This window comes from Ailuropoda melanoleuca, chromosome 19, assembly GCF_002007445.2.
Source record: "Ailuropoda melanoleuca isolate Jingjing chromosome 19, ASM200744v2, whole genome shotgun sequence".
In the NCBI taxonomy this organism is placed as follows: Eukaryota; Metazoa; Chordata; class Mammalia; order Carnivora; family Ursidae; genus Ailuropoda; species Ailuropoda melanoleuca.
In genome coordinates, this window is record NC_048236.1 from 24,740,475 (window position 1) to 24,750,166 (window position 9,692).

Genomic DNA, 9,692 nt, shown 5'->3' on the forward strand with positions numbered 1-9,692 from the left:
AAGCTTCATGAGAACTATGACTGACATGTATTTCTGAGTAATAGTTTTAAGAAGGAACAAGAATAGCCTGTTACAGACTAATTTTGGTCAATACCAAAAAGTCAGGCATTTGCCCACTGCCCAGCTGGCCCTGTATGACCCACAGACATTTGCATTGACTACCAGGGAATCTGCAGACACTTTTTTTCCTGCAGTCTGTGGGTCACAGACATGCAAATTAAGACAGAAATGCCCTTGGCTGCCAGCACAACTTCTCTCTTTGGTTATCTGGCAAGAATGCTCAGCCAAAATTAACAATCTCCCGTCTTCAACCTCCTTCTCACATTCCTCCAGCAGTGCAATCCACAGTTATTAACAGTAAAGCATTCCTAGTTTGGGATCTTAAAGGTAGAGACCAGGAATATTGGTTTCTATGCGTGTAGGATAGGATTTTGTAGTCATGTGTCAAGGAACTGAAATGTCAGAAGACTATCCTATAGCTCTAACAAAAGATGTGAGGAGTAATATGCTCCTGGATTATGAAACCGAATACTGTGATTGCAAAAGTCGTAGTCTTCTCTGACAGAGGTATTTAGTGGTCTCTGTCAATTTAAAAATACTGACAAGGTGAGCACTCTGAACTCAGTTTCTGCAGATCTGTCAGGCGAAGCCCCCATCCTGAGTGCATCCTTTGGAAGTTAGGGATCAAGTTCGTCTAGGATTCTTGATGTTCTTTTCAGCACATCTCTTGTACAGTAGAGATAGTGTGATGTAGTGGTTAACAGCATGAATGAACTTTGGATTCAGAAAGCATAGATTTGAAGTTTATTTAACCTTTCCTAATCTTAGGGGTTTTTTCAACCTCGAAGATGGATATAATAACACCTAACTATAAGAGTTGTTAACAGAATCAACTGAGCTATCATGTACAAAGACAAAGGCACTATGCCTTCCATGTAGTAAATACACAAGTAATACCTAGAGTCCAAGCACTTTTATATTCTTTCATGATTTTCATACACATTAGAAAGTAGTAGAGTTGGGAGAGAAGAAATGAGTGTTTCTACCTTAAGGTCCTAAGTTGTGGCTTCCTTTCTTCCAGTGCTAAACACCTTTCTTCATGTCCTAATAACGAATTATATGACCTTGAAAATTCAAAGATTTGTGTCAGTTTGCTTCTTTAACTTCTCCCGTTTTCCCTCTACCATATTTTCCCTTCCTTCCTTCCTTCTTTTCTTCTTTCTTTCTTTCTTTCTTTTTCTTTTTCTTTCTTTCTTTCCTTCCTTTTCTTTCTTTCTTTCTTTCTTTCTTTCTTTCTTTCTTTCTTTCTTTCTTCTTCCTTTTCTTTCTTTCTTCCTTTTCTCTTTCTTTCTTTCTTTTCTTTCTTTCTTTCTTTTTCTCTTTCTTTCTTCCTATTATGTTCAGTTAGCCAGCATATAGTACATCATTAGTTTTTGATGTAGTGTTCAACAATTCATTAGTTGCATATAACACCCAGTGCTCATCACAACACATGCCCTCCTCAATACCCATCACCCGGCTACCCCATCCCCACCCCCCTCCCTTCTGTAACTCTCAGTTTGTTTCCTGGAATCCAGAGTCTCTCATGGTTTGTCATATTTTCTGTGGAATGAATTCAATAGTCAAAGAAAAACTGGAATCTCACCTCATCTATAAAAGTTTTTTTTTTTGTCACTCAGAATTACTAGCTTCCTCCCCTGTGTTCCCACAAAGAGCATAATATTTACTTGACTATCTTTGGTTAGTTGTCTGTTTATCTCTATCCCTTGATAACATGTAAGCTCCTTGAGGGCAGAGATCATGGCTTACTTGTCCTTATTGGATTTAATAATTTGAAAAACAGTTTCAAACTACATGCTTTGAGAAAACAAATACTGAGAATTGTTCTGGCCAGCAATGTCATTTGGCATTTGGAAACCCACCAGGGATGGAAAAGTACAATCAGACATTCTGTTTGATTTTCTGTAGTAAATGCCACAGTGAAAAGTGACTGAGCATTTGAGAAGCCCCTGGAGTGTCACATTTTGAAGCAGCAGCTTTTGAATGCTGTTTTAGGACCCGTATCTGCTCTTGATATTTTGTTGTTCAAAGACTATGCACAGCAAAATAGAAAATATCAGTAAACAGTCTTTTAGTCCTTTATATTCTCTCTTTTTCCCTAAAAAATAAGAGAAAGATTGTCTTCAGTCTTTAAAGATCATTAACTATTCAAGACTTCAACAATAATGATAATGTGGTTTTTTTCCACTTTTTAAATTCTCAAGATACAGATATAAGTTAAATCAAAATTCAGCTTATAGTTCTGAAATGTAAGAAGGATGAAAACTGAATAATTCATTATAATTACAGTCATGTGAGGTCAGTGCCTTTGGTGATAGCAATTTGAGTATTAATTCACACTTGCTGGGCATGAAAAATATAACAAACTTTAATTATCGTGTTTTTCTTTAAACTGGTGATCTTGCCACTTAATCTAATAAATACTTTGTTTACATAAATGAGATTTTTTAGAGAAATGGTGAGAAAATAAGGCCCAATAACACAAATCAAATATCTCAAGAAAGGCATATCTCATCTGATTTAGAAAGAAAAACTTGGGGCGCCTGGGTGGCACAGTGGTTAAGCGTCTGCCTTCGGCTCAGGGCATGATCCCGGCATTATGGGATTGAGCCCCACATCAGGCTCCTCCGCTATGAGCCTGCTTCTTCCTCTCCCACTCCCCCTGCTTGTGTTCCCTCTCTCACTGGCTGTCTCTATCTCTGTCGAATAAATAAAGAAAATCTTAAAAAAAAAAAAAGAAAGAAAAGCTTACTCTCAAATGCAGCTTCGTATCAATACAAAACAATACAAACAGACTTATAGAACAAATGGTTGAAAAAATAGAAAAAATTAAGAGAGCCANGAAAGAAAAGCTTACTCTCAAATGCAGCTTCATATCAATACAAAACAATACAAACAGACTTATAGAACAAATGGTTGAAAAAATAGAAAAAATTAAGAGAGCCACTAATTTCTCCATCTTCTCCAATTACAACTTTTATACTAAAATTTAAATGGACCTACAAAGCACATTCCAAATTAAAATAAAAGCTAGTTTTGAATTTTAACCAATATATACTCTAGCTAGTATTTCATAACAGAGGTGGAGCAAAATATTATCCATCATTCTGAAGACTAATAAACTCCAAGTAGATGATTTTTTTAAAGATTTTATTTATTTATTTGACAGAGACAGCAAGAGAGGGAACGTAAGCAAGGGGAGTGTGACAGGGAGAAGCAGGCTTCCCGGTGAGCAGGGAGCCTGATGCGGGGCTCGATCCCAGGACCCCGGGATCATGACCTGAGCTGAAGGCAGATGCTTAATGGCTGAGCCATCCAGGTGCCCCATAATTATCATACATTTTACTGTATTTAGAAAGACCTAACCAAGCTTCCATGTTAAGAACAAAACAAAAAATTAAAATTTCCATTTTAACTTTGTTTCTTAGGTGGACTGCTAAAAGATGGAGCTTAAAAGGTAAGTTCATTTTGCTTTATAAAATACTCCATCTGTTGAAGTATCTAGAGAGGAAATTGATACTCATTTCAGAGAAAATATTCTTACCTGTGATTACTGGACCTGTGATATTTTTTAATTTATTATGGAAATTACATATTTATCAGTCTGCCTTTTTTTCTTGAAAACAAAGACTGACTTTGGAAAAATTAGCACAGTTAAGTATTTCCATGGCATTTAAAATTTAACCATGAAGAAATAGTCCAAAGAAGTTTAGTGATCTAAATATACCAATCTTTTAATTTTAACCTCTGCCTTTTAGCAGAGATTCTCAGAGTGAATCAAAAAATAAGACCCAACTAGGGGCATCTTGGTGGCTCAGTCCGTTAAGCATCCAACTCTCGGTTTCAGCTCAGGTCATGATCTCAGGGTTGTGGGATTGGGCCCCGTGTAGGGCTTTTTGCTTAGTGTAGAGTCTGCTCGTCCCTCTCCCTCTGCTCCTATACACACTTGCACTCTCACCTTCTCAAAATAAATAAATTAATTAAATTAAATTTTAAAAAGACCCAACTATATATGTCTACAAGCAATATGCTTTAAGTACAATGATACATGTAAGATTAAAAGGAAAGAGATGGAGAAAGATTATACCATGCTAATACTAATCAAAAGAAAACAAAAATAAGTTATATTTTCAGACACAGCAGACTTCAGAGCAAGGAATGCTATTAGAAATAAAAAGGGCATTACATAATGATAAGGGTCAGTGGTTAAAGAAAACATAATAATCTTTAATGTATATGTACCTAACAACAAAGCATCCAAAATACAGAAGGCAAAAACTGATAGGACTGCAAGGAGAAATAAATCAGTCCGCTATTATAGTTGGAGAATTTTAGGCCCCTGTCTCAGAAATCAAGAGATCGACCATGAAGAAAATCAGTAACAACATAGGTAAACTCAATAGCATTGTCAAAGAACTAATTATTATTAATATCTATAGACTACTTCATCCGACAATAACATTCTTCTCAAGCTCATATGGAACATCCATTAAGATAGAACACATTCTGGGCCACAAAATACACCTTAACAAATTTAAAATCCTATGAATGTCTACTCCCAGACCACAGTGGAATTAAACTAGAAACCAATAAAAGAAAAATAACTGAAAAACCTCAAAACACTTAGGGATTAAACAACACACTTCTAAATTACACATAGTTCATAGAAGAAATATCAAGAGAAATTTTAAAATATTTTGGGCAAAATGATAACACAATTTATTAAAATTTGTGAAATGCAGAGGAAACACTGCATGGTGGGAAATTTATGAATGCATGTATTAGAAAAGAAGAAAGATCTAAAATCCATAATCTAAGCATCCACCTTAGGAAACTAGAAAAAGAACAAATTAAATTCAAAGTAGAGGAGAGAGAGGAAGATGACAGTGGAGTAGGAGGACCCTAGGCTAATCTCATCCCACAAACACGACTAGATAACTATCAGATCATCCTAAACACCCCAGAAATCGACCCGACAACTGACAGAACAAACTCCACAACTAAAGGAAGAGAAGAGTCCGCATAGAAGAAGGTAAGAAGTGTGAAAACATGGTTTAGGGGAGAAAGGGATCACAGGGTGCTATAGAGGAAAGGGAGCAGTGGTTGAGAAGAAGGGCAAGAGGGAGAGGAGCACACAGGAATGCATAAGAAGAATGTTTTCCGAAAACCATTGGCTGGAAAATAAGAGGGACTGAATTTAATGAGTTCTTGTAACCAGTGGGGCTTAAAGCCTGGACTTCTAAAGGTCAGCAGGCTTGGCTGGGCTAGAGCCCAGAGGACACTGCTCTGCTCCTGGAGAGAAGACAGGCAAACAACCTGTTGGACAGACAATGTGGAAACAGAGATCTGAAGAATGCTTGGGGCACACAGTGAAGAGATTATTTGCTCTTATTGGAGGCATATCCCTTAGAGGCAGCATTCCCAAGATGCCTCTCCAGGAACAAAGGAGCTTCGTGGCTCCATTTCCCTTTCTTGCTTCTCAACACAAATGTAGAACCACTTTCGGGAAGCAGAATAGTACTGACACTGGCTGCCTGACTTGCTTACACCAGGCCCCGCCCCCTGGCAATCTGGTGGGACTGCCCTTCTCAGTCAAGCTTGCGTCAGTCCCAGGGCAGCAGGCCCTTTCCTGAGAAGAGCAGCACAAACCCCTGCCCATAATAGCATGTCTTCAATCCAGACAGTGCCAGAGCCTAATTTCTGGGAAGCCTATCAGGTCTTTTTTCACAAGGAGACCAGAGCACACCCAGGTAAAACTCGCCACATTCAGGCCAAGGACCAAACACAGCCCATAGCTGGCAAGGAGAGCCTCTGCAGATAACTGGCCTGAAGGATAGAGCAGCCAAAACACAACAGCAGAGTACACACAGCAAACATCAGAGACATTCCCTAAAGCACCAGGCCCTGGGCACTGCATGACCTCTTCTTCATAAGGCCATTACTTTCAATAGCAGGAGACCTAAATGTTTTTTCTAACACACAAAAGAAGGCAGAGACTTAGACAAAATGCCAAGACGAGGAATTTATTCCAAATGAAAGAACAAGATAAAGCCATGACCAGCGGTCTTAGTGAAACAAATACCAGTAACATGCATGATGAAGAATTTAAACAATCATGAGGATACTCNCCATTACTTTCAATAGCAGGAGACCTAAATGTTTTTTCTAACACACAAAAGAAGGCAGAGACTTAGACAAAAATGCCAAGACGAGGAATTTATTCCAAATGAAAGAACAAGATAAAGCCATGACCAGCGGTCTGAGTGAAACAAATACCAGTAACATGCATGATGAAGAATTTAAACAATCATGAGGATACTTACTGGGCTTGAGAAAAGAATAGAAGACATCAGTGAGACCCTTACCACAGAGATAAAAGAGTTAAAAAAGAATCAATCACAGATGAAGAATACAAGAAACAAGATTGGAAACAGGTTTGATGCAATGAACAGCAAGCTGCAAGAAGCAGAGGAACAAATTAGTGACTTAGAAGACAAAATGACCAAAAATAATGAAGCTGAACAAAAGACAGAAGAATTTTGCATCACAAGAATAGACTAAGGGAATTCAGCGACTCCATTAAATGTAATAATTATAGGAGTATTATAGGAGTCCCAGAAGAAGAAGAGAGAGATAAGGGGGCAGAAAATTTATTTGAAGAAATAGTAACTGACTACTTCCCAAATCTGGGGAAGCAAACAGATATCCAGATCCAGGAGGCACAGAGAACTCCCATCAAAATTAACAAAAGTAGGCCAACATCAAGACACATTATAATTAAATTTGCAAAATACAGTGATAAAGAAAAAAATCTTTAAAACAGCAAGACAAAAGTTTTTAACTTGCAAGGGAAGACCCATAAGTCTGGATGGAGATTTCTCAACAGAAACTTGACCAACCAGAAGGGAGTGGCATGATATATTCAAATTGCTGAATGGAAAAAATCTGCAGCCAAGAATACTCCGTCCAGCAAAGCTATCATTCAGAATAGAAACAGAGATAAAGACTCTTCCAGATAAATAAACACTAAAGGAGTTTGTGACCACTAAACCAGCCCTGCAAGAAATATTAAAGGGGACTCTTTGAGTGCAAAAGAAAGATCAAAAGTGATAAAGACAAAAGAGGATCAGAGAAAATCTCCAGAAACAATGAGAAAACAGGTAATAAAATGGCGNCACTAAAGGAGTTTGTGACCACTAAACCAGCCCTGCAAGAAATATTAAAGGGGACTCTTTGAGTGCAAAAGATCAAAAGTGATAAAGACAAGAGAGGATCAGAGAAAATCTCCAGAAACAATGAGAAAACAGGTAATAAAATGGCGCCTAAATACATATCTATCAATATAAATAAAAAGACTTTTAAAAATAAGTAAATAAAACAAAGACCATAACGAGACAAAGAAGCGCACTATATCATAATAAAGGGGCAATCCAACAAGAAGATATAATAATTATAAATATTTATGCCCCCAACATGGGAGCACCCAAATATATAAAAAAATTAATAACAAACATAAAGGAACTAATTGATAATAATACAATAATAGTAGGGAACTTTAATACCCCACTTACATCAATGGGCAGATCATCTAAACAGAAAGTAAACAAGGAAACAATGACTTTGAATGACACACTGAGCCAGATGGACTTAACAGATATATTCAGAACATTCCATCCTAAAAGAGCAGAATACACATTCTTTTCAAGTGCACAGAGTTAAATTCTCTATAATAGATCACATATTAGGTTATAAATCAGGCCTCAACAGATACAGAAAGATTGAAATCATACCATGCACCTTTTCTGACCACGCTATGAAAGTAGAAGTTAATCACAAGAAAAAATTCGGAAAGACCACAAATACATGGAGGTTAAACAACATGCTACTGAACAGTGAATGGGTCAACCAGGAAATCAAAGAAGAAATTAAAGATTAAGAAGATGTGGTCCATATATACAATGGAATATTATTCAGCCGTCAGAAAGAACGATTACACAACAATGCATCAACATGGACGGGACTGGAGGAGATTATGCTAAGTGAAAAAAGTCAAGCAGAGAAAGACAATTATCATATGGTTTCACTCACTTATGGAACATAAGAAATAGGAAGATCAGTAGGAGAAGGAAGGGAAGAATGAAGGGGGGGTAAACAGAAGGAGGAATGAACCATGAGAGACTATGGACTCTGGGAAACAAACTGAGGGCTTCAGAGGGGAAGGGGGTGGGGGATTGGGATAGGCCAGTGATGGGTATTAAGGAGGGCACATATTGCATGGTGCCCTGGTTGTTATATGCAAATAATGAATCATGGAACATTGCATCAAAAACTGGGGATGTACTGTATGGTGACTAACATAACAAAAATTATTATAACAAAAAAGAAATAAAAAAAATACATGGAAACAAATGAAAATGAAAACACAATGGTCCAAAATCTTTGGGATGCAGCAAAAGTGGTCCTAAGAAAGAAGTATATAGCAATACAGGCCTACCTTAAGCAAGAAAAGTCTCAGACAACCTAATCTTTTACCTAAAGAAGCTAGAAAAAGAACAAAAGAAGCCTAGAGTCAGCAGAAGGAAGGAAATAATAAAGATTAGAGCAGAAATAAATGATACAGAAACTAAATAAATAATAGAACAGATCAATGAAAACCAGGAGCTGGTTCTTGGAAAAAATTAATAAAATTGATAAAACCCTAGCCAGACTTATCAAAAAGAAAAGAAAATGGACCCAAATAAAAAAACAAGACAGGAAAAATAACCAATACTACAGAAATACAAACAATTGTAAGAGAATATTATGAAAACTGTATGCCAACAGATTGGACAACCTGGAAGAAATGAATAAATTCCTAGAAACGTAAAACTACCAATATTAAAATAGGAAGAAATAGAAAACTTCAAAAGACTGGTAACCAGCAAAGAAATTGAATCAATAATAAAAAATTTCCCAACAAACAAAAGTCCAGGGCCAGATGGCTTGACAGGCAAATTCTGGCAAACATTTAAAGAAGAGTTCATACCTATTATTCTAAAACTATTCCAAAAAATAGAAAAGGAAGGAAAACTTCCAAATTCATTCAATGAGGCCACCCTGATACAAAATCAGATGAAGACTCAACTAAACAAGAGAACTGCAGGCCACTATCCCTGATGAACATAGATGCAAAAACCCTCAATAAAATACTAGCAAACCAAACCCAACAATACATTAAAAGAATTACTCATCACAATCAATTGGGATTTATCCCTGGGTTGCAAGGGTGGTTCAAGATTTGCAAATCGATCAACATGATACACCACATCAATAAAAGGAAGGATAAGAATCATATGATCACTTCAATAGATGCAGAAAAAGCACTTGAAAAAGTATAACATCCATTCATGATAAAACCCCTCAATAAATTAGGGTTAGAGGGAGCATACCTCAACACAATAAAGGCAATCTATGAAAAACCCATGGCTGATATCATCCTCAATGGGGAAAAACTGAGAGCTTTTCCTCTACAGTATGAATAAGACAGGGATGTCCACTCTCACCACTTCTTTAACATACTACTGGAAGTCCTAGCCATAGCAATCAGACAACAAAAAGAAATAAAAGGTATCTAAATCAACAAGGAAGAAGTA